Genomic DNA, 27,299 nt, shown 5'->3' on the forward strand with positions numbered 1-27,299 from the left:
CTCTCTCTCTCTTTTCTTTCTTTCTTTCTTTCTTTGTTTCTTCTTTCCTTTCTTTCTTTCTTTCTCTATCTCTCTTTCTCTTTCTCTCTTTCTTTCTCTCTCTCTCTCTCTCTTTCTCTCTTTCTTTCTTTCTCTCTTTCTTTCTCTCTCTCTCTTTCTTTCTTTCTCTCTTTCTCTCTCTTTCTTTCTCTCTCTTTCTTTCTTTCTCTCTCTCCCTTTCTTTCTTTCTTTCTTTCTTTCTTTCTTTCTTTCTTTCTTTCTTTCTTTCTTTTTCTTTCTTCCTTCCTTCCTTCCTTCCTTCCTTCCTTCCTTCCTTCCTTCCTTCTCAGTGTCCTTATCTGCAAAATTAGCAAGGTAACACCTGCATCACAAGTACTGTTTTATTTTGTTTTGTTTCTGGTTCAGATTAAATATCCCAGTCTATCTGAAGGATCTGATACATGACAGTAAGTACTCAACAGATGCAAGTTGTTCTCACTTCCCTCATTTATGGGAAATGCATTGTCTTTTCTAAAATACCTTGTACTTGTAAGAAGAGATATTGAACTTTAGTTCAAGTTCCCAGAGAGTAAGATAAATATATGTGTAGTGTAAGCCTGTGAGGTGCTATAGCTGAATAGGATTCTAAAACACCTGAAATGTCAGATATCTCCCCAGGGCAATGAAAAACCATTTGTACAAATATCAAGGGCTAGTTGCAATCTAGGAAGGGAGCAGTGTCAACCTTCATATCATATCTTTGCACGTTTGAAGACAAAAAAGTCAGAAAAACCAGGAATTAGAGTGAAAAGTGATTATCTGCACTAATACTGTGTCCAGTATAAAGTATAAAACTATCTGTCTTACACCAAGAGACACTTTAAGGTAAGCGATCAAGGTAAAGACATGACTAAGCTTCAGAGATCTGGATGTTCTGCTCTAACATTTACAGTAAGCCTTTGTCATTCTGCTTATTGCTTCTTATTTGTAAGGTGGTTGCCACCCCATCAGTTGCTCTGTTTTATGCTAACTGGAAATAAGCAGTGGAGAGGATCAAGGAATAAAGAGAAGACACTTCAAGTATTACCACTGATACCAATTTTCTGGCTACATCACATTGACCAGAACTGTATTACATGGTTCCCATAGGTGCATTGGCCACTGAGGAAATGGGTTCTTGAGCTCCATACAAATGTGTACATATTAGAGCTTTGCTAGCATGGAAGAAGTGGAAGTAGGGGTCAGATTAGGCAGTCAGCTATGTCTACCACACTTGTCAAGTGGAAAAAAGTACGGATACTGAGTTCTTATTATCTGTAGTAGTTATATTCTACAGTCACCCCACTGAATTAATGAAACTGAAGCATTGTTCCTAGAGGAAAAATAGGGGTATGTTCCCCAGGCCTCTGCCCACAACATTCTCATCAACCAATCAACACAACTTTGTTTATGTCTATTTCTTTTAAAAGGAACCTTATTTAACATATATTGTGATCAATTAGCATTGAACTCACTCTCAGTAGCACTAAAATGCAGGCCTGAATGAAGCTTATCTAACACATATATTTTCTCCAAAAGGCACAGCACAGCTTTCTTGTGCTTAGGAATAGTAGACAACAGTCCAGCACTGGGTTTGCAGGCCATTTTAAATGGTGAAATCACCAAGAAGAAGTGGGAAAATGTGAAAAATGTGGCGCTACATATACTTTGAAAAGGACCTTGTTTATAGTAGGAGAGGTAAAATAAGAAGTTAAAGCTTTCACCTTGTTTGACCTCAGCTGGGAACATGTCCATAGGGCAATTCGAATTTTTGCTGCTCTGCACGTGTATGGGAATGCCCACAAAAGCACCATGAGTACTGATTTTAGGGGTTTTTTCTCATATATATATTTTTAATTGGGATATAGTTGCTTTACAATGTTGTGCTAGCTACTGATGCACAGCAAAGTGAACCAGCCATATGTATACACATACCCCATCCCTTTCGGATTTCCCTCCCATCCAGGTCACCACAGAGCACTGAGTAGAGTTCCCCGTGCTCTACAGCAGGTCCTCATTAGATATCTATTTCATACCCAGTGGCGTATGTATGTCAATCCCAATCTCCCAATTCATCCCACCCTGCCTTCCCCCACTGGAGTCTACACGTTTGTTCTCTACATCTATGTCTCCATTCTTGCTTTGCAGATAGGTTCATCTGTACCATTTTTCTAGATTTCACATATATGCATTAATATACGATATTTGGTTTTCTTTTTCTGGCTTACTTCACTCCGTATGACAATCTCTAAGTCCATCCATGTCCCTACAAAAGACCCAATTTCATTCCTTTTACAACTGAATAATATTCCATTGTATAATTGTACCACATCTTCTTTATCCATTCATCTTTGATGGACATGTAGGTTGCTTCCATGCCCTGGATATTGTAAATAGAGCTGCAATGAAAATTGGAGTGAATGTGTCTTTTTGAATTATGGTTTTCTCTGGGTATATGCCCAGTAGTGGGATTGCTGGGTCATATGGTAGTTCTATTTTTAGTTTTTTGAGGAACCTCCATACTGTTCTCCATAGTGGCTGCACCAATTTACATTCCCACCAACATTGTAGGAGGGTTTACTTTTCTCCACACCCTCTCCAGCAATTATTGTTTGTAGATTTTTTGATGATGGCCATTCTGACTGGTGTGAGGTGATAACTCATTGTAGTTTTGATCTGCATTTCTCTAATAATTAGTGATGTTGAGCATCTTTTCATGTGCCTCTTGGCCATCTATATGTCTTTTTGGAGAAACGTCTATGTAGATCTGCCACCCCATATAATTCAGTCTTTATGACCAATACTCTACAACTTTAGCCAAGTCATGTCATCAGTCTGAGAGAAGAGTCAAAAGTAGAGCTTGTAGCTAAATACAGGATGCAAAGCACACATGACCAATCTGCTTACTTTCTTATTGATCTATATTTCTTTTTCTGTGCCAGTACCATACTGTCTTGATTACTGTAGCTTTGTAGTGTAGTGTGAAGTCAGGGAGCTTGATTCCTCCAGCTTCGTTTTTCTTTCTCAAGATTGCTTTGGCTATTAGGGGTCTTTTGTGTTTCCTTATAAATTGTGAAATTTTTTGTTCTAATTCTATGAAAAATGCCATTGGTAATTTGATAGGGATTGTGTTGAATCCAGAGATTGCTTTAGATAGTATAGTCATTTTCACAATATTGAGTCTTCCAATCCAAGAACATGGTGTATCTCTCCATCTGTTTTTTGTCATCTTTGATTTCGTTCATCAGTATCGTATAGTTTTCTGAGTAGAGGTCTTTTGCCTCCTTAGGTAGGTAATTCCTAGGTATTATACTCTTTTTGTTGCAATGGTGAATGAGATTGTTTCTTAATTTCTCTTTCTGATCTTTCATTGTTAGTGCATAGGAATGCAAGTTTTCTGTGTTATATTTTGTATCCTGCAACTTTACCAAATTTATTGATTAGCTCTAGTAGATTTCTGGTGGCATCTTTAGGATTTTCTATGTATAGTATCATGTCATCTGCAAACAGTGGCAGTTTTACTTCTTTTTTTCCAATTTGTTTTCCTTTTATTTCTTTTTCTTCTCTGATTGCCATGGCTAGGACTTCCAAAATTATGTTGACTAACACTGGGGAGAGTGGACACCCTTGTCTTGTTCCTGATCCTAAAGGAAGTGCTTTCAGTTTTTCATCATTGAGAATGATGTTTGCTGTGGGTGTGTCATATACGATCTTTATTATGTTGAGGAAGGTTCCCTCTATGCCCACATTCTGGAGAGTGTTTATCATAAATGGGTGTTGAATTTTGTCAAAATCTTTTTCTGCATCTATTGAGATGATCATATGGTTTTATACTTCAGTTAGTTAACATGGTGTATCACATTGATTGATTTACATATATTGAAAAATCCTTGCATCCCTGGGATAAATCCCATTTGATCATGGTGTATAATCCTTTTAATGTGTTTTGGGATTCTGTTTGCTAGTATTTTGTTGAGGGTTTTTGCATCTATGTTCATCAGTGATATTGGTCTGTAATTTTCTTTTTTTGTGATATCTTTGTCTGGTTTTGGTATCAGGGTGATGGTGGCCTCGTAGAATGAGCTTGGGAGTGTTCTGCCTCTGCAGTTTTTTGGAAGAGTTTGAGAAGGATAGGTGTTAACTCTTCTCTAAATGTTTGATAGAATTCGCCTGTGAAGCCATCTGGTCATGGACTTTGGTTAGTTGGAAGATTTTTAATCACAGCTTCAATTTCCTTACTTGGGTTTAGTCTGTTCATATTTTCTATTTCTTCCTGGTTCAGTCTTGGAAGGTTGTACCTTTCTAAGAATTTGTCCATTTCTTCCTGGTTGCCAATTTATTGGCATATAGTTGCTCATAGTAGTCTCTTATGATCCTTTGTATTTCTGAAATGTCAGTTGTAACTTCTCCTTTTTCATTTCTAATTTTATTGATTTGAGTCCTCTTCCTTTTTTTTCTTGATGAGACTGGCTAAAGGTTTATCCATTTTGTTTATCTTCTCAAAGAACCAGCTTTTAGTTTTATTGATCTTTGCTATTGCTTTCTTCATTTCTATTTCATTTACTTCTGCTCTGATCTTTATGATTTATTTCCTTCTACTAACTTTGGGTTTTGTTTGTTTTTCTTTCTCTAATTGCTTTAGGTGTAAGTTTAAGTTGTTTATTTGAGAGTTTTCTTGTTTCTTGAGATAGGATTGTATTGCTATAAACTTCCCTCTGAGAACTGCTTTTGCTGCATCCCTTAGGTTTTGGGTCATTGTGTATTTGTTGTCATTTGTCTCTAGGTATTTTCTGATTTCCTCTTTGATTTCTTCAGTGATCTCTTAGTTATTTAGTAGCATATTGTTTAGCCTCCATGTGCTTGTGTTTTTTATAGTTTTTTTTCCTGGTAATTGATTTCTAGTCTCATAGCGTTGTGGTCAGAAAAGATGCTTCATATGATTTCAATTTTCTTAAAATTACCAAGGCTTGATTTATGACCCAAGATATGATCTATCCTGGAGAATATTCCATGTGCACTTGAGAAGAAAGCATATTCTGATGCTTTCAGATGGAATGTCCTATAAATATCAATTAAGTCTATCTGGTCTAATGTGTCATTTAAGGCTTGTGTTTCCTTACTAATTTTCTGTCTGGATGATCTGTCCATTGCTATAAGTGGAGTGTTAAATTCCCCCACTATTATTTTGTTACTGTCAATTTCCTCTTTATGGCTGCTAGCATTTGCCTTATGTATTGAGGTGCTCCTATGTTGGGTGTATAAATACCTATAATTGTTATATCTTCTTCTTGGATGGATCCCTTGATCATTATGTAGTGTCCTTCCTTGTCTCTTGTAACAGTCTTTATTTTAAAGTCTATATTTTCTGATATGAGTATTGCTACTCCAGCTTTCCTTTGATTTCCATTTGCATGGAATATCTTTTTCCATCCCCTTACTTTCAGTCTTTATATATCCCTAGGTCTGAAGTGGGTCTCTTGTAGACAGCATATATATGGGTCTTGTTTTTGTATCCATTCAGCCAGTCTGTGTCTTTTGTTTGGAGCATTTAATCCATTTACATTCAAGGTAATTATCTGTATGTATGTTCCCTTTACCATTTTCTTAATTATTTTGGGTTTAGTTTTGTAGGTCTTTTTTTTCTCTTGTGTTTCCTGCCTAGAGAAGTTCCTTTAGCATTTGTTGTAAAGCTGGCTTGGTGGTGCTGAATTCTCTTAGCTTTTGCATGTCTGTGAAGCTTTTGATGTCTCCATTGAATCTGAATGAGATCCTTGCTGGGTAGAGTAATCTTGGTTGTAGTTTTTCCCTTTCATCACTTTAATTATATCTTCTGGCCTGCAGAGTTCCTGCTCAGAAAACATGTGTTAACCTTATGGGGATTCCCTGGTATGTTCTTTGTTGCTTTTCCCTTGCTGTTTTTAATATTTTTTCTTTGAATTTAATTTTTGTTAGTTTCATTAATACATATCTCAGCATGTTTCTCCTATGGTTTATCCTGTATGGGACTCTCTGAGCTTCCTGGACTTGGGTGGCTATTTCCTTTCCCATGTTAAGGAAGTTTTCAACTATAATCTCTTCAAATATTTTCTCAGACCCTTTCTCTTTCTCTTCTTCTGGGACCCTATAATGCGAATGTTGGTGCATTGAATGTTGTCCCAGAGGTCTCTGAGACTGTCCTCATTTCTCTTCATTCTTTTCTCTTTATTCTGCTCCATGACAGTTATTTCTACCATTCTATCTTCCAGCTCACTTATCTGTTTTTCAGCTTCCGTTATTCTGCTATTGATTCCTTCTAGTGTATTTTTCATTTTAGTTATTGCATTGCTCATCACTGTTTGTTTGTTATTTATTTCTTCTAGGTCCTTGTTAAACATTTCTTGTATTTTCTCGGTCCATGCCTCCATACTATTTCCGAGGTCTTAGATCATCTTTACTATCATTACTCTGAATTCTTTTTCATGTTGACTGCCTATTTCCTCTTCATTTATTTGGTCTTTTGTGTTTTTACCTAGATCCCTCATCTGCAGCATATTTCTCTGTCGTCTCATTTTGTTTATCTTACTGTGTTTGAGGTCTCCTTTCTGCCGGTTGCAGGTTCATAGTTCATCTTGCTTCTGGTGTCTGTCCCCTGGTGGGTGAGGTTGATCCAGCGGCTTGTGCAGGCTTCCTAGTTGGAGGGACTGGTTCCTGCGCTCTTGTTGGTGGAGCTGAGTCTTTTTCCTCTGATGGGCAGGGCCATGTCAGGTGGTGTGTTTTGGGGTGTCTGTGATCTCTTAGGGTTTTAGACAGCCTGTCTGCTGATGGGTGTGTCTGTGTTCCTATCTTGCTAGTTGTTTGGAGTGAGGCAGGCAGCACTGGAGCCTGCAGGCAGTAGGGTGGAGCTGGTCTTGTCGAGATGGAAACCTCTGGAAGAGCTCTCACCAAGTAATATTACCTGGAGTAGGGATTCTCTGGTGGTCCAGTGTTGTGGACTTGGCACTCCCACCCCAGAGGCTTGGGCCCAACCCTTGGCTGGGGAACCAATACCCTGCAGGCCTCCCAGCACATAGAAAAAGAAAAAAAAAAACTGGGGGGGTGGGCATACAGACAAACAAAACCCAAGACAAATAGCTAAGACCCAAACAAACAAACAGCAACAACAACAATGAAAAAAGGAAAACAACCAAACAGACAAACAAAACCCAAGACAAATGCTAAAAGCAAAACCAAACAAACCAAAACTAAAACAAACACACACTCACACAAAATTAAAGAAAAGAAAGAAAGAAAAAAAAACAAGAACAAAGAAAACAAAAAACAAGAGAAATACAAACCAACACAAGAACCCAAAAGAAAAACAAACAATAAAAACAAAAGTAACAAAAACAAAAAACCAACCAAAGGCAGAAAGCAAATTTTAAAAATGCAAAGAAAACATAAAACAAACACACAAAAACGATTAAAAAAAAAGAAAAAAGTAAACACAAAACAGAGGAATTAAAAAAAAAAAAACAAAGAAAAAACCCAAAACAACAAAAAAGTAAAGTAAAAATAGAAAAATAGAACATATATTAAAAATAAAAAAGAATAGAATAAATAAATAAATAACAACAGAACAAAATGAAATAAAAAAAAATAGTAATAATAATATTTTCCTGGGGCCTCAGCTGTCAGTGTCCTTGCCCCCACAGTGAGCCACAGCAAACCCCTGCTTCCCCAGGAGGCCCTGCAATACCTCTAGGTAGGTCTCTGGGCCCACTGTGGGCATGGTGGGGGAAGCTCAGACTCTGACCTGGCCCAGCTGTCACATGTGCTTGCTCCTGAAGTCCACAGCTCTAAAGGCTGGACCATTCCCAGTTATGGGAACACTCATTGTCCGTTCAGATATTCCACAAATGCAGTGCTTACCAGGCTGATCATGGGGATTTTATCTGCAGCTTTAGCAGCTGCAAGGAGAGATTTCTGTTCCTCTTCCTGAATCATAGCGCCCCAGGGGCTCAGCTTTTGTTTTGACCCCACCTCTGCATGTGGGCCATCCTCAGGCATCTGTTCCCTGCCCAGGCCAGAAGGGGCAAAAGCAGCAGCTGATGGCTACATTTGCAATGTGCATGATGTGCTTGTGCCTGCAGAGAGCGGCAGGAAGTTGCAACAGCCTGGGGTGCACTGTGCACTCTACCAGGGAAGTTGGCCCCAGATGGTGGGACTCTCGGCTGTGGTGGCCGTGCAGTCTCCCAGGAAGGTGTGGGCAGTAACCTGTGCTCACTCAGGACCTTTTGCCCTACCTGGTTATGTGGAGATTTTCTTGCCCTTTTGGAAGTCTGAGGTCTTCTGCCAACATTCAGTAGATGTTCTGTGAGACTCTTTCCACATGTAGATGTAGTCTTGATGTATCTGTGTTGAGAAGGTGAGCTCTTCGTCCTACTCCTCGGCCATTTTGATCCCTTCCGATTTTAGGGTTATAAATAACCTTTAGTGAGTGGGTGAATTCATACATATGGAATATATGAATAATGAAGGTCAACTGTATTTATCTGGTGCCAGTTCTGTTGGGAAAGAGGAAGGGCATCTGAGAGGCACAACAACCAACTTAGAAGTATGCAGTAGAGCCAGGCACTTAACATGTAATTTCTAACACCAGAAATGTGGAAGGGTGTTCCACAAAAGAGGAAAGCCACAAAAATTGCATGACTATGTTATTTCTCTATGAATGCTCTGATTTCATGTTTGATGAAGAGGAAAAATATAACACTGGTTCACATGAGGGTTTCAGATAATTTTGAAATAAATATGTTATATACTGTCTTTTGTCTTTCATATGATGCTGTGGCTATCATTTTTTTTACAATTCTATTCACTGAGGCTAGATGCGGGCGGGGGGATATGTCCTGTCAGATTAATGCATGATCTGTCCAAACATCCTTCAAGTTATCTATCAATGTTGTTGGAGCCTAACTTTCATGATCACTGAAGAAAGAAGTGCAGATTTCACTGTTGTTGATTAAGGAGACAAACATTGTTCTTGCTTTGTTTAAACAGCTAGAACATGGGACTGGGAGTAAAGACATACTCAAATTCATGAGGTATGCTTGCATTGGGTGGATGCCTCCATAATTACCCCTAAATCTCACTTCAGTGCCAGGCTTGAGAATGGTTTCTTGGGAATCTATCATACACCCAGTCCTCGGTTAAGTGTTTGTATACAGTATAGTAGATCTATGACATAATAGATACCCCTTGCACTTAAAGAAGTTAATTATTTTGAGGGTGTGCAAATGATTTATAAACAACAAAAGATCAGAGGACAATTGTACAGAGTCTACATTGACATGCTAAGTTGTATGCAGGATGAGCCTGATGAGAAGTTATTTATGAAGGAGCTGAGCCTTGATTTTTGGCCTTAAAAAGAAACAGAGAGTATTATTGGCTTAAAAATAAATCCAAGGTATTCTTTTATTAAAAAATATACACTTCCTGCACACTGTGTGTCAATTACTCCTGGAGGCATAGGGGATGCAAGTGTGAACAAAACAAAACTCATGGATAACATAAAATAATCGGGTATATTGAGCAACTAATGTATGCAAAGCTACTGCAAGATATTTTGTATATCGACTGTTAATTCTTACACTTACATTGCTAATAGAACACTTTATTAAATGAGTACAAAGAAAGTTACACATAGTATATCATCTATCATTGGCCCCAGACTAGTAAACGGTGTTAAAGATATGACAGTAAGTAGCACCTGGGGAGCTTTGTTATAATTTTATTTTTGCTAATCAAATGCAGACCTGAAATCTAATACTAATTAAAATTAACTATGGAATATATAAATGAGTATATGTTACTTGATTCTGAAGATTCTTGGAAGTCAGAGGGATAATGGGAATGAATATATAGGACAAAATTTTCCAAAGAGAGAGTTAAAAGGAAAAAAAACAAATGTTTCAGCTGATATGAGGAAAAGTTGAATTATTTGGTGTTACATAAAAGAATCATTGATTCAGCTCTAGGAGGGTACATGTTGTGTTTCTTTTTGCATTGGCAGATTCTGCCCCATCAAGCCGGTAAATGGATTAGTGAAAGATCAAGAGTAGTGTTGGGGGGGACGAATAAAGTTGGTTTTAATATATATCTGATATTTAAACAACCCATAATAAAAGCATACATAAAATCAGCTGCTTAGGAAAGAGGCAAGCCAAGAGAGTCTGATCAAAAGATAAGATTCAGATTAAACTACAAAAGGCTTTCCTTATCTTCAGAGATTTTCTCATATCAACTCTAAACTCTCCCTTCAAGTGTTTCATAAGTTTAGAATTTAAAAGAATATCTTATCAGTCAAATTTGGGTAAAGTTTATGAGGTAAAATTGTATGAATTGATACACTTTCTATTTAACTATAACTTGAAACTTACTGGTCATAAGCATGAGAGTGAGCTCATTTAGAAAACTACAATTCTGAATTTCTTGTTGGAATGTAAATAGCAAATTTCATCTGGAATTAAAGAACGCACTGCTGGGACTTCCCTGGCGGTCCAGTGGTTAAGACTTCACCTTCCAATGCAGAGGGTGCGGGTTCAATCCCTGGTCGGGGAGCTAAGATCCCACATGCCTCGCAGCCAAAAACCAAAACATAAAAAAAAATAAGCAATATTGTAACAAATTCAATAAAGACTTTAAAAAAAAAAAAAAAAAAAAAAAAAAGAACGCACTGCTACTGTAACCTGGTGGCAAGGCAGTCAATGAAGCAGAGATCAACAAACTCCTTTAGGTAATATTAACAAAGAAACCAGAGTTTAGATTTTTTTTTTTAAAGATACTGTTTTGTTCGTATCATACAGAAAATATTTGATGACATATTCCTATTCTCTTATCCATGAATAGCTTTTAATATAAAAGTAAAATATCTTTAATGGAAAGAAGACGGCTATCAAGAAACTTGCATGTTTAACTTGGAAATGGGCATAAGTAATAATAATAAAATGAAGCCAGATGAGGGAACTGTATTTAAAGCATTTTAATTACTGTTATGGACTGTATTGTGTCTCTCTGGCCAAAATTCATTTGTTGAAACCATAATCTCCAATTTGACTCTATTTGGGGATAGGAGGTGTGAAGAAGTAATTAAGGTTAAATGAGGTCATGAGGGTGGGACTTTAATCTGATAGGAATAGTGTCCTTACAAAGAAGAGGAAGAAATACCAAGGGTGCATACACACAGATGAAAGGCCATGTGAGGACATAGTAAGAAGATGGCCATCTTCAAGCCAAGGAGAGAGACCTCATAAGAAACTAGACTTGCTGACACCTTGATCTTGGACTTCCAGCCTCCAAAACTGTGAGAAAAAAACATGTTACTTAAGCTACCCAATCCATCGTATTTTGTTATTGCAACCCTAGCAGATGAATACAGTTACACATGGCTTCTGTTTTCTGATGGTACAGATAAGTAGAGATACAACTTCTGATATTGATAGAAAATATTTAAATTTATTGGATAATATGTGACTAAAACATTTCTGAAGTATGTTTGAGATGGGGCAAACCATTGGAAAAATTGGAGACAAGAAAGTACAGGACAAAGCACTATTTTGCCTGTCTCAGCCTTGGTTCTTTATGGAGAATTAAAAAATAAAACCCTTCTCTGAGAATGTTTTTATTACGAGCTGGCATTTACAGATATGTAAATGTATAGGGCCATAATTAGAATATATGTTACCCAAAATATCTTTTGGACCTGATGTGGTTAAGCCCTGGCATCTGAGAGAGACAAACTTAAACCTTGTCTAAAGGAATTCTCTTCAAACACAGATATGATTCCAAGGAACAAGAGAGAATAAATAAAAATCATTGAACACTAGAAGATAAAAAAATGTATATAATTGTGGATTAACAAAAATAATCAATTACAAATTCAGATCCACAAAAAATTACAGGTTGGAATTATATAGTACAAAACATTGAATAAGGTGATTAAATATATTGGGTTGGTCAAAAAGTTTGTTCGGGTTTTTCTGTAAAATGTTATGGAAAAACCAGAACGAACTTTTTGGCCAACCCAATATAATAATGATAGTTTAATTACGACAAAGGAATAAGAAATAGAAAATTTTCTATTCTGACCTGAAAAACGAGAACTTCTAGAATTAAAAGAAGAAAACTATCTAAGGAATATCCAAGACTGACAAAATACACTGATCTCCAAGGCTTAGAAGTCCAGTAAATGTCAATTTCTGCAGAGCACATTAAAGACAAAAAATATATATTTAGAACACCAGAAAAACAAAGAGAAATTGAAACTTAATATTAACAGGATAGAACACACCAGCTGTCACTATGGAACTCAGAAGGGAATAGCAAATTCTCCTAATTCAACACAGAGAAATATGTTAACTTAAAATTCTATAGAAAGTGAGAATATATTTCAAGATTGAATGTGAAAAGAAGAAAAATTTTCAGAAAAATCAAAATCTGAGTTTGACACTACCTCAGCTACAGTAAGCATAGTTTAAAAGATTGATCTCATGTAAAAAGAATATATTCTCAATGGAATATCTTCAGTGCAAGGAGGAATGAAAGCTTCTTTGGGTGTTCCGAATATCTGTTTAAGCATAATAAACAAAAGAATAAATAAAATTATTAAATGACATATCAGAAAAAATGATAGAATCAATATACATACTAATGTCATATGATACAGGAAGGGAATAACTGGATTTAACATATTTTAAAAAACTACTGTTTGCGGAAAAAATAAAGGTGGTGATTAGTATTTTATGAACCATATATAATTGCTAAAATGAAATTGAGTTTGTACTTTACAAATTAGCAGAATAAAAAAATGGAATTATGAGAATAGGCAATAAAAAAAGAAAGAAAAAAATATATAGTAGAAGTAGGACAAAATGTTGTGAATTTATATTGCAACATATTAGTAAGTATTTTAAAGTGTTATAAGTCAAACAGAAATTTGTGTGACTGAATTAAAAAGGCATATCAAGTGAAATGCTGATTACAGCAACATATGTAAAAGAACCACAAAAATTAACAGTAAAAATATGGGAAATTGTTTACTATAAAAGTATTAACCACATAGACATAATATAGCTATAGAAGTTTATTAATAAAAAACAAAAAATAAGACAAACAAACATCACTCAGGGATACAGAGGGTCATCACTTTAGAGTGATAAAAGGAAGTTATTACAATGCTAAAGTTTTCCTCACTTAGTAATATAACTTCAAATATGAAACAAAAGAAGACAGAAGTAAACATATTTATAATCAGAGATGAAGACTTTAATAAACCTCTGTTAGTAAATAATATTTAAACAAAACAATTAAAATGTGTGATCTAACAAACAAATATTGTACATTACAGTCACCACAAATGAAGAATATACATTCTTTTTAAGGTGATACATAAAATTGATGAAAATTGACATCTTTCCAAGATATATGACAATTCAGTACAATTTTAAAGCATTTTAATTGAATAGATTATATTCTCAGACACTAATGCATTTAATGAAGCAATCAATAAAAAAGATAACAAAATGCAAATTCCATTTTCTTCATTTGGTTAGAAAGTTCAAAACACACTTAAATATAACTTATCATGGATATCTGAAAATTCTTAGAACTGAGTAATATTGAAAAGATACTTTTTAACTTTAAGGGGTTTTGCCATGTCAGAACTTATATTGAGATAAAACAAAGACTGAGAATCAATGCAGGGAAAATTGATTTTAAATAAATGGGGGGAAAACACATCAAGAAAAATAAAGTAAAAAAGAAGAGATAAATGATATTAGAAATTTTAAAATAACAATGTTGAGAGGGAGAAGGAAAATAGAGATATTATAACAACTTGGTGAAAAAAAATTAGAAGTAAAAACTTAGGAGAAATGGACACATTTATAGAAAAATATCAAGGACCAAAATGGTTCAAGAATATATTGAAATTTTTAATTGTTCTATTGAAAAATAAAATATTTTCAGAAAAATACAAGAAGAATAGATATTTTTATAGGAAAGTTCTACAAAACAGTCAAGGAGGAAATATTAGTTTAACCAAACTATTTAAAAATTTTTTTAATTATGGTAAAATATGCATAATATTTACTATCTTAACCAGTTCAGAAGCACCAAGAACATTCACATTGCTCTGCAAACCATTTCTAGAACACTTTCTCTCTTATAAAAATGAAACTTCACACCAATTGAACAATGATTCCTCCTTCTTCCCTTTCCTCAGACTCTGGCAACCACCATTCTATTGATACTTTCTGTCTCTGTGAATTTAACTATTCTAGGTGCCTCATATAAGTGGAATCATACAGTATTTGTCCTTTTGCATTTCGCTTCTTTCACTTAGCTCAATGTCCTTGAGCTTCAATCATGTTGTAGCATGTGTCAGAATTTCCTACCTTTATAAGGGCTTTAAAATTTTATATTCCCACCAGCAGTTATGAGAATTCCAGTTGCTTCACATCCTTGCCAACATGAGGTGTGATCGTTTTACTCTTTAATTTTAGACATTTTAATGTCTATGTAGTGATATTTCCTTATAATTTTAATTTTCTAATTATTAATAGTATTGTGAATCTTTTCATGTGCTTATTAGTCATCTGAGCATTTGTTGTGAATCATCTATTCAAATATTTTGTCATTTAAAAAAAAATATTAGGTTGTTCATATCTTACTATTTCTAAGAATTATTTATATCTCCTGGATACAAGTTCTTTTTCTGATATATGTGTTGTCAATATTTTCTCCCAATATGTTGCTTGCATTTTTGTTTTTTTAATGGTCCTTCAAAGAGCAAAATTTCTAATTTTGATGAAATACAATTTATCAAGTCAAAAAAAGGTAAAAGTGTAAAAATGTCAACATGTCAATCAATTCCAAAATTTTATGGACTTAACATAGCACAAGTTTATTTCTTAATCACATTACATAATTAGTTTGGGTTGGCTGGGGAATTTACTCAGTGCAATTAATCAGAGATTTAGACTGAAGGGTTTCACCTTGACATATTCTACCATTATCCTTTCAGCAGGGGTAAGGGAGGATGACAGATCATTTGCTGGCTGTTTGAACTTTCTCTATGAAGTCATACAAATTGTTTTCACATGTGATTCTTTGCTCAATGCAAGTCACATGACCATACTTAATTTCAAAGCATGTGGGAAATTTTGGTATATGTATGTTGCATAGTATGGAGGTCACAATACTCTTTCACATACGAAATAACATAGATGAAAAAGGTATCGTTGGGGGCTTCCCTGGTGACGCAGTGGTTGAGAGTCTGCCTGCTAATGCAGGGGACACGGGTTCGAGCCCTGGTCTGGGAAGATCCCACATGCCACGGAGCAGCTGGGCCCGTGAGCCACAACTACTGAGCCTGCGCGTCTGGAGCCTGTGCCCCGCAACGGGAGGGGCCGCGAAAGTGAAAGGCCCGCGCACCGCGATGAAGAGCGGTCCCTGCACCGCGATGAAGAGTGGCCCCCACTTGCCGTAACTAGAGAAAGACCTCGCACGAACTGAAGACCCAACACAGCCAAAAATAAAGAAATAAATAAATAAAGTAGCTATAAAAAAAAAAATTAAAAAAAAAAAAAAGTTATCATTGATCTCCATTTACAAGGCTATATGTTGTACCTTAAACTTTCCAACATTATGGACTTGATCTATGGGTTATAACTATCTGGAACATTGTCCTTCACTCTGGAATAAGAGCCCACACCCCCCCATACATAAACACACACATATATAATATATGTTATACAAATCAATAAGAAAAAGACAAATAGCACAACAAGAAAAATGGGCAAAAGAAAAGATGACATTTAACAAAAGGGGAAATGTAAATGGCCTATCAACAAGTGAGAGCACACTCATTCTTTGCAGTAATGCATAGCAAAGCTGCAATGTGATACAATTCACATTTAACAGATGGAGACAAATTTAAAGTAGAATTATCAGAGGTTTTCAAGGGCAGGGAGCAATGGGAATGGTGGCAGTGTAAACTGGTACTACCATTTTGAGTAAATGCATAACCTATGTCATAGCAAATTTATTCCCAAGTATATATACTAGAAAAACTCTTGCACGCGTGCATAAGGAGACATACAAAGGAATATTTCCAGCAGCAATGTTTAATACAACACAATTTGGAAACTACTTAAATGTATACCTACAGAATAATAGCTAAATAAATCATGGTACTTTTATACAATTGAATAAAATATTGCAGTGAAAAAGAATGGCTTTAGTGACTAGTATCAATGTGAATAAATTTCTAAAATATAATTGTGAGTAGAAAATGTAACCTGAAATAAGACATATACAGTGTTATTCCATTTACACATACATTTCAAAAAAACAAATAAAACTAAATAATATGTCATTTAGGGATATGTAACAAAAACTCCATTTCTTAAAAGCAAGAAAATGCATAAATTTCAGGATAGTGGTTACATATGCAGTGGATGTCAGAGGCTGGAGGCTTAAATAGACTGGTAACATACTCTTCCTTAACCTGGATAGTGTTAACTTGGATTTGTTTGATTATATTTAAAATTTTATATCCAGGTTGTATACACTTCTTTGTACCTATGAAATATTTGACAATGGTTTTAAAGAAAGAAATGTAAAATAAACATGCTCATGCCTTAAATCTTCCAACAATATAAACTTGATTTCTGGGTTGTGAATATGTGGAACATTGTCCTTCACTCTGAAAGAAGGGTTGGCCTGATGCAGAGGAGGGGACACTACATTGGAAATCAGCAGAGGTGAGCTCCGAAACAAACTTGGTATACTATTGTCAGCAAATGGTTTTATTCGTATGACCTTCCTTGCTTGCAAAATAAGGAAGTCAAACGAGGTGATTTTTAAGGATGTTTTTTACTATAATGTCACATGACCAAACATGTTTTTAGGTGGGAAATGGAGACAGAGTGCTTTAAGAATCAGGAAAAGCATAGACTTCCCCTTCTTCATTTGCTAAAGCCTGCATAGTCTGGAGGTCACCATATTATTTCACATATGCTCCCCATGTAGGGCTGTATATTGACTTCAGTATGATTATAAACTCAGTGTCATAGCTGGGCCTCAGATTCAGATTATTCACCTACTACTCTCCTTATTTTTCAGCTACAGAAAACTGTTGTAGTTCTTTATCTATTCACCTCTAAGAAGAAATACTAGAACTTCAGAAGGAAAATTCTCAAAAGATAGAAGGAATGTTTCATAAGTAGGATGAAAAGAAACTATGACTTAACTAGGTGACCAGGGAAAAAGGATGGGCAGAAAAATAGATGAATCAAAAAGCCTATTATATGCTAGGCATTATGCTAGGCATTGACTGATGTTATCCCATTTAATCTACATAACAAATGTTAAAGGTAGTTATTTTTATCATTTACAGTCTCTAGATGGAAGAATTGAGGATTTGAGAGGTGATTGCCCTTGAATTTGAGACTGACAGTTTGCACAATGAAAATCCACTAGCCTAATTCAGACATCAAACTCCGTTAACTCATGGAACAAATTTTACACCCCACTCCTTGAAACTGAATTACTCAAAAATTCCAAAATGATCTAGATGAATAAATGGCAATCCATAGAGTATAATTAAGTACAATAAGACTATTTGAGTTTTTAATCATGGAGAACAAATCTGTCCTCAATAATTATAGTAAGTCCCCTACATATGAACGAATGAGTTCCATTCTGAGAGCGTGTTTGTAAATCCATTTTGTTTGTTAGTCCAACAAAGTTAGCCTAGGTACCCAACTAACACAATCAGCTATATAGTACTGTACTGCAATGGGTCTATAATACTTTTCACACAAATAATACGTGAAAAACAAACAAAAATAAAGAAAACATCTTTAATCTTACAGTACAGTACCTTGAAAAGTACAGCAGTACAGTACAACAGCTGGCATACAGGGGCACATTCACATCTTTGAAAGTTCGCAAGTTGAAGGTTCATATATAGGGGACTAACTGTACTCTTCAATAAACCTAGGAGAAGAATTTGCAATGATTGTTCCGCTTTACCCAACAGCAGTGATCTTGGACTCAGAAGGCCAACAACTCATGGAACACAACAGACTTCATCCAGCACTGTTAATGCATGGGACAGCACAGCACAGTGAGTGGTCCTCATCTGGCAGTCACAAGTCATGAGATAAAGCTGAGTGTTTGTATACAAATCACCTCATGCTAGAGAAGTCATCAGCTATGGGGTCCCTGCAGTCCTCATGTGCTGGTCATACTACACCCATTCTCTGATGAAGCTACATATTTGACAGATAATTTATGGCAAAACAGCCTTAGATTCAGACAAGGCCAAGAGATGTGGGAACTGAGGCTTTAAGAAGTTCAGTAAGTAACCGAGCACACACAGCACCAGAATGACTAACCTGGATTCAAGCACATTTGGTCTGACTTCAGGGAAGCCTGTGGAAAGAGCCTGGAAATTTTGACTAGATGGACATGACTTTTAATAACAGTGCCTCCATTTATTTTTCCACTTTGAGCAAGGTACTTAACAACGCTTCATATTTGTTGTTTCTGTAAAGTTAATATTATAATACTGACCTTCTAAGATTGCTTTGAAGATTGGTACTAATGTTAACATATTGCCTGGCACTAGGTGTTTAATAAATAATTTTATTGCCTATCTTAGTTAAATTGAATGGCCTTCTGGTCCTTATTGAATACATAATCAATATCATTAATTTTGCAGCTTATAATAAACTTTCAAACACTTTTATAAACTTGTTCATGAAGCAGGCAAGTTATGTATACCCATTTTACTAAGTAAGTAATTCAAGGCTAGTAGATGATAAGGGTAACCTGTAACCTAATACATGGATATTAACAATATTTTGTCCCCAACTGCACAGAGTTTCTCAATGGCAGAATAGTCTTTTTTTTTTATTTTCAAAATATATGTCAATGATAGATTAAGCTATATGATGCAGGGCTTAAAAGCATGAAATTTCAGTCCTTCAAAGCCTCCTTTATGATCATGGACACATTAAATTAACTTCTCTAGACTTCAGTTTTCTTTTCAGTAAAAAAGGGATAATAACACAAATTTCCCTGATTTGATGTAAAAATAAATAATGTATAACATTAAGAATAGTTAGAAGATAGGAAATATAAAGCAAATAGGAGCTGTGGTACAAATGCGAAAGAAATAGTTGAGTAATGTCCAACCATTCTCAAGTTTATTAAACTTAGATTCAAATGTTCTACTGTGGAAATTAAAACCGGTTTTGGTATTCCTTTGGAAACTTCAACACGAACCACCAAGACATGAAAATGTTTGGAATTAATTTTCTATCAGAACTATAGCATAGGAGGAAAAACTATCTGACTTGATTATCTAAGTATTCTTAGAGATACTTACACTGATTTAGAAATTTTACAGGTATATTGTACCATTGCATGAGGGTTAGTTACAGATGGAAACAAGGAACAATTTGGTACTAAATGAAATCTTGTATCAATCCCATAATTTCCTCAGTTATATTCCTCAACCCTTAGTTGGGCTTTGAGAAGCAGAGTGAATTAGAATCATTTTTTTCTAAATTTCACATGATTATTACTACCTCTATGCCTATAGTCCTTCTGTTTAATGATATGAAAATGACTTGGATGATAAAGAATTTGTATAGAGCTGAACTAGAATTTATCTTAACATTAGCTATCCTTAAATGTTTACTTTTAAAATGTATATTTTATATAACATTGCAGGGGAAATTCTTAACCTAATTCAGAAATCAAGCTATCTTCAAATAAAATATGTTTCACAGCAATCATTCATAAATGACTTGTAAATAAACCCGATTTTGATGATTTTCAATGACTTTACTCATGAATATAAGCAGAGTAGGGACATGCTTTCAATATTTCCTTTAGATACTCTGAGTTTAACAATATACAAGAGGATGTCATTAGATGCATAACATATTCACAAATCCACCTCTAAAGTTCCCTGATTTGACAAGCTATAATTTGATCAATAACAGGTAAATCTCACTTTCCACGTGATTTTGTTTTTTGCCTAACTCATCTACAGTGAGTTATTTCTTAACATAAAATCTACATAATTAAGCATTTTATGGTGTACAATTCAGTGGCATCAAGTACATTCACAATGTTGTACAATCACCACCTGCTTCTAATTCTAAAACATTGTCATCACCCAAAAAGAAAACTCTATAAGCATGAAGCAGTTGCTCCTAATGGCATCCTCTCCCCAGCCCCTGGCACCAACAGTTGGCTTTCTGTCTCTATGAATGTACCCATTCTAGATATTCCATGCAACTGTAATGATACATTATGTGGCATTTTGTATCTGGCTTCTTTCACTTAGCATGATGTTTCTGAAGTTCATTCATGTTGTAACCTGTATCGGGACTTCATTTTTACAACTGAATCATATTTTATTGTATGTGCACACCATGATTTGTTTATTCTTTCATCTTTTGATCTAAATTTAGGAAGTTTCAACCTTTTGGCTCTTGATAATCATGCTACTATGAGTATTTGTGTATAGATATTTGTTTGAGTACCTATTTTTATTTCTTTTGGATATATATCTGGGAGTGGAATTACTGGGTGAGGTACAATCTATGTATAACCTTTTTTAAACTAGACTTTACTTTTTATGGCAGTTTTAGGTTTATGGCAAAATTGAGCAAAGAGCACAGAGAAATCCTGTATGTGCACCACACCCACAGAGGCACAGCCCCCTCCCATCAACATCCTCCACCAGAGTGGTACATTTGTACAACTGATCAACCTATTCTGACACATCATTATCACCTCAAGTACATAGTCTACATTCAGGTTCACTCTTGGTGTTGTACCTCTATAATTTTCACAAATGCGTGTGTCATATATCCACAATCATAATATCCTACACAATAGTTTCAAAGCCCTAAAACTCCTCTGGGCTCTGCCTATCCGTCTCTCCTTCCATCCCATGTTTAACTTTTCCAGGAACAATGAAACCATTTTCCAGTGTTTGAACCATTTTGAAATTTATGGATAATTCAAACAGTTTTATAATTTTGGATCTTTTACTTAGGTTCTTGATTGATTTTGAGTTAGGTTTTTATATGATTTGAGGTGATGTCCAACTGCATCATTTTTCATATGCATATCCAGTTGTCCTGGAACAATTAGTAGAAGAGACTATTCTTTCCCCATTTAATATGCTTGGCATCCTTGTCAAAAATCAATTAATCATAAATATAAAAGTTTATTTCTTTTTCAATATAGTTTTGACTCTTCACCATTGAGTATGTTGTTAGCTGTTGGTATTTTTGTAAATTCCCTTTATCATGTCTTGTTTTATGGGAGTTTTCATTGTAAAAGAATATCGAATTTTGCCTATTTTTAAAAAATAGTTTCAAAAAAACAGCTTAGTTTTATTCATCTTTTCTACTGTCATTTTAGTCTCTAGTTTATTTTATTTTTTGCTCTGATTTTTGTTATTTCCTTCATTTTACTAACTTTGGGCTTAATTTATCCTTCTTTTGAATTCCTTGCGGTATAAAGTTAGGTTGTTTGAGATCTTTCTTGTTTCTTCAATGTAAGCATTTATTACTATAAACTTTCCTCTTGGAACTGCTTTTTGCTGCATCCCATAAGTTTTGGTATGTTGTATTTCCATTTTCATTTACCTTAAGATATTGTTTGATTTCTCTTTTTAACTTAGTTGTGCAGTGGCATGTTGTTTAACTTCCAAATATTTGTGAATTTTCCAACTTTTCTTCTTATAATTGATATTTAGTTTCATATCATTGTGTTTCAGAAAAGACGATAGATATGATTTCAAGCTTCTTAAACTTACTGACTTGCTTTGTGGCTTAACATAATACCTATCCTGGAAAATGTTCCATGTGCACTTGAAAAAAATGTGTACCCTGTTGCTTTTGGGTAGAATGTTCTATATATGTCTGTTAATTCCATCTGCTCTAATGTGTTGGTTAAGGCCAATGTTTCCTTATAGATTTTCTGTCTGGATGATCTATCCATTGACAAAAGTGGGGTGTACTAAAATTCTCTACTATTATTGTATTGTTTTCTTTTTCTATTTTCAGGTCTGTTAATATTTGTTTTATACATTTAAGAACTTCTATGTTGGTGAATAAATATTTACAAATGTCATGTCCTACTGTTGTATTGACCCTGTTGTCATTATATAATAACCTTCTTTGTCTCTTATTACAGTCTTTGTTTAAAATCTATTTCATTTGATATAAGTATAGCTACCCCAGTTTTCCTTTGGTTTCCATTTGCATGTAATACCTATTTCCATTCCTTCACTTTCAGTCTGTGTACGTCCTTACATCTGAGGTGAGACTCTTGTAGGCAGCATGTACATGGGCCATGTATTTTTATCCATTCAGCCACCCATGTCTATGGAGAATTTAGTCCACTTACTTTTAAATTAATTATTGATAGACATGTACTTATTGCCATTTTGTTAATTGTTTCTGGCTATTTTATAATTTCTTTGTTTCTTTCTTATTCTCTTTCCTCCTTTGTGATTTAATGATTTTCTGTAGTGGTATGCTTAGATTCCTTCTTTTTTATCTTCTGTGTAACTATCATAGGTTTTTACTTTGTGGTTACCATAAGGCTTACATAAAATAACATGTATTTATGACTGTCCATTTTAAGTTGATAGCAACTTAAGTTTGAATGCATTCATAGCTCTATAATTTTATTTTTCCACCACATTTTATGTTTTTGATGTGATGGTTTACATATTTTTATCTTGTGTATCCATCAAAATTATTTTAGTTATAGTTATGTTTATTACTTTTGTCTTATAACCTTCATACTAGCTTTAAAAGTGATGACCTTTACAACTATATGCTGAATTTTACTATATAATTACCTTTATCAGTAGGATTTTTACTTTCATATGTTTTCCTGTTACTACTTAGAGTTCTTTCATTTCAACTTAAGAAGTCCCATTTAACAATGATGATGAATTTCTTTAGCTTTTTCATGTCTGGTAAATTTCTTATCTTTTCTTCAATTCTGAAGGGCAACTTTGCTGGGTAGAGTATTTTGGGGTGGCAGATTTTTCTTTCAGCACTTTGCATATATACTGCTATCCCCTTCTGGTCTGCAAAATTTCTGCTAAAAAAAATTGATAGTTTTATGGGGAGTCCTTTGTATGTAACAAATTGCTTCCCTCTTGCTGCTTTTAAGATTCTCTCCTTGTCTTTAACTTTTGACATTTTAATTATAATATGTATTAGTGTGGGAGTCTTTGAGTTTGTCTTATTTGAAACTCTCTGGGCATCCTGGTTATGAATGCAAGTTTTCTTCCTCAAGATAGGAATACTTTTAGCCATTATCCCTTCAATTAAGTTTTCTACCCTTCTTTTCTCTCTCTTCACTTTCTGGGAACCCTATAGTGTGAGTGTTAGTCTGCTTGATGTTGTTCTATAAGTCCCTCAAGCTACCTTCACTACTTTTTAAATATATATTTTTTCTCTTTGCTGTTCTGATGGGATGCGTTCCACTGCTCTGTCTTTGAGTTCACTGATTCTTGCTTTCTCTTCATCTAGTTTGTTTTGAACCCCTCTATTGTATTTTTCAGTTTGGTTATCATATGCTTCAGCACTGTGATTTCTGTTTGGGACTTCCTTATATTTCCTTTCTCTTTGTTAAAATTCTCACTCTGTTTATCAATTGTTCTCCTGAGCTCAGGGAACATTATTTGAACTCTTTATCAGGTACATTACTTATCTCCATTTTATTAACTTTTTTTTTTTCCTGAAGTTTTATCTTATTCTTTTGTTTGGAAATAGTCTTCTGTTTCTTCACTTTCCTTGACTCTATGTGTTGGTTTCTATGCATTAGATAAAATAGCCACCTCTCCCAGTCTTAAAGGAGTGAACTCATGTAGGAGATGAACCTTATCATTTAACCATGTCCTAGATCTTGGTTATCTTTCAGAACTTTGTGATTTTCTTATCAGCCTATTTTATTTGAAGTGGCTCCCTATAGTTGAGGGTGTACCCAGACCTGTCAGTGTCCCAAGGGGGAGGATCTCAGTCAGCACCTAGATTCAGAAGGATTAGAAGCCAGACCAAATATACCTCTTTCCAGGGAAAAAAAGATATGCATTTCTGTCTGCACCCTGTATAATGCCATGAAGTGATAGCCAGTGAAACCAAGCAGCGCCCTGTGGGACTCCTGGGCACAGAAGCCTTTCTGTGTCCCCTGTTCCTTGTTTGTAGTGAACAGACTTCAGCCTCCATGACCTTCCCTGAGTTCCAAAGGGCAGATTCAAACAGTTGCTAATCAGGGAGGGGAGGGGATGCAGAGACAAGAGAGGAGCAGGCAAGAAACAATAGTGCAGCCTTGGGGCAGGGTCCTGGTTCCACCTCCAGGGATACACATAACAATATCCTTGAGCTCTTTACGGAACTAAAATCCCCAACAGATGGAAGATGTTAGCATTCTTCATTCCGGAGAAGATCACCTGAGGCCAGATTAAAGGAACCAGAGAAGCTCATCAAGAGACCACCTGAGACTAGATTAAAGGAGTGCAGGCCCTGCACACACCTGAATCTTTACCAGCAACCCTGCCCTTGAACCATTGCTATAAACTCCTGAACAAATCTTCCCTGGGTTGGGACACACAGTGTTTGAGGGGCACGAGCCCACAGTGTCCCCCTTTGTCTGGCAAAGCAATGAAGCTCTTCCTTTTTTCTTCACCCAAAACTTTATCTCTGAGATTCGATTTGGCACTGGTGCACAGAGGCCAAGTTTTCGGCAACACCAGGTAAGAACAGTTTATTTGCTGGCTCCTGTCCCACTGAACATGTGAACACAAGCCCCACTGGCCAACAGAGCCAAGCTCTCAAGGGAGGTGCCTTCTAAACAGCAGCCACAAAAGCACTGCTAATTTAGGTTACTCCAAATTAAATGCTTAGCTTGGAAGTTTTGAGCCATCCAAGTTGTAAACATAACCTGCAGGTTGACATTTCAAGTTCTCAGGCATATTCTAGCCCTTATTCCTTGTCAAAATATTACATTTTCCATGTTGCCTGCTTTCATCTGGGAATATATTTGGCTCATTATTTCAATGAGACATAACTCTTGGGTATCCCCATTTTATGTGAGAGGATTTCCCATTAGACACTCCACCTGGGGTAGGATCTAGACTTTGTCATCTGTTCCCTTTCTCTCTGTGAATCTATGAAGGCCAAAGCTCAAGTCTTCCTGGTAATGATATGCCTTGAAATGAAAGCCAACTGCTGGGTTCAGCTTACTGTTCTGTATTTCTGCCTTCACTTGTTCTTTGTTCTGAAAGCTTCTTACTTAATCCCCAAATCACCTGTATTTTAAGATTTTTTAAAATTAGTTTTTCCAGAGTACTTTAAAATTATTTTTAGAAGGAGACTCTTGAATTCTCTAGAAAAAAAAAGTGTTAGACCTAAAAGTAATTTTTTTTCTTAATTCTCAGAAAAATTGTTGGACAATGGTATTAGTTATTAACATTTCCATTTTCAAAGCAAGGAAACAAACTCACAGCATTTAAATAATACCACTGCAACTTGCCTAGTAAGTTGTGGAACTGTAATTGGAACTCATGTCTGTCTTATACAAAAGCCCATGTTCTTTCCAACACCAACCTAGGTTTAGATATTGTCTTACTAAATGAATTCTCTGTGTAATTTGTAAAGTTTCTTACCTATAAAATTGGGACAATATTGTGCAAGGTTGTTTAATACTTAAATGAAATAATATATACCAACATATGTGATAATATAATGAATAATTCACCAGACAACCTGTCACTGAATAATTTCTATAAATAGTAGCTGCAAATGTGTGTTATACATGGATAACATTTGCATGCATATATATTTACAATTTAGCTGATAATTGTGCCATTGGTTGCTAAGTGTTTGTTGAATTCATCCATGAAAATAGAAATGATGAATGACTTAACCTACAACATTATTTACAATAGTAGCCGTCTCTATTAAATATAGCAGCCATCATTCTGCTTTCACTATTTGCATGTTCGTCAGGCATTTAGAAAGTCTATTCTGACCCAGAGCACAGTTTCGAATGTTTATATTCCCAGGAGCAGGTAAAACCATTTTCCAAACATTTGTGTTATACTTAGAAAGAGTCGTGGTCCAGTGGTCTGAACAATCAAACATTGATGTTGGAATTCTGATCTTGACATTAGCTCCAAGTCCTGCTGCAAGCAAATCACTTAACCTTGGGTTTCAAGTTTTTCATCTGTAAAATTGAGATAAAAACACTTACCTGCCCCTCAGGAAAATGTGAAAATTTCTGAAAGTAAATGTGTTAGAAAGTGCTTTAAATATGAATATGATACCTGAAATAGCAAAATGAATCCCTTTCTTTTCCTCTCTATTCCTGTTGGTACTTCCTTTATCAGTTGGAGAATGACGTTTTGTAGAATGTGAGGGGTTCGAAGGCCAGAAAGCAGGCCTCTCAAGAAAATTTCATTGTTAATCACATGTCAAGTCCACTGTCAATTAAGCAAAGTTTGAGGTGATGTTTTGGATGAAGAAGACCTACACTCTTTATCCCAGGGATCAGCCTGCTAGAGCTATTCTAATAATAATTTTACCAGAATGTTCAGAATTTTCCCCTAAGAATATGTTTGACCTGGAAAAATATCAAGGCATTTTGGAAGTTTGAAAAACTACCATAACAATAAATCTGCTGAAACAGAAGTTTATCTCCAGAGTCTTCTGTGAGGAAAAAATAAAATAAAAAAACCTGGGTTTCTGTAACCTAATCTGCTTAGGGCTATTTGTCAGGCCTTAAAACAATCCCTGGAGACACTGCCTCTCTCTTACATGTTTACATGCTTGCATCATGACTGTTCTATCTGAACCACAACCAAGTGGAAACCCAGGGAACTTCTGAGCGAGCAAGCAATGAGAATGCCTTAGACAGAGGTGCATACAAGCACACAATAACTGGACCAAGACTTGGAAATCATGACTGGGGGAAACTCTGAGAATATGGAAGGAGTTGCAGCCCCAGGAGTTTCCTAAACTGAAGAGGTAGCTACATAAATCATAATGGACAAGGAGAGAGATGACGCAACTTGTATACATTCTAGAACGTGGAGCTACTCTACCACCCTATATGCAGAAATTGGACACTGTGTCAATTATTCTGAGATATCTCCATGCCTTAGAGTTAGTAAATACTCAGAATCTCCCTGTTTTCAATATTTTTTTTCTTAG

The sequence above is a fragment of the Balaenoptera acutorostrata genome, chromosome 8, assembly GCF_949987535.1.
Source record: "Balaenoptera acutorostrata chromosome 8, mBalAcu1.1, whole genome shotgun sequence".
NCBI lineage: Eukaryota > Metazoa > Chordata > Mammalia > Artiodactyla > Balaenopteridae > Balaenoptera > Balaenoptera acutorostrata.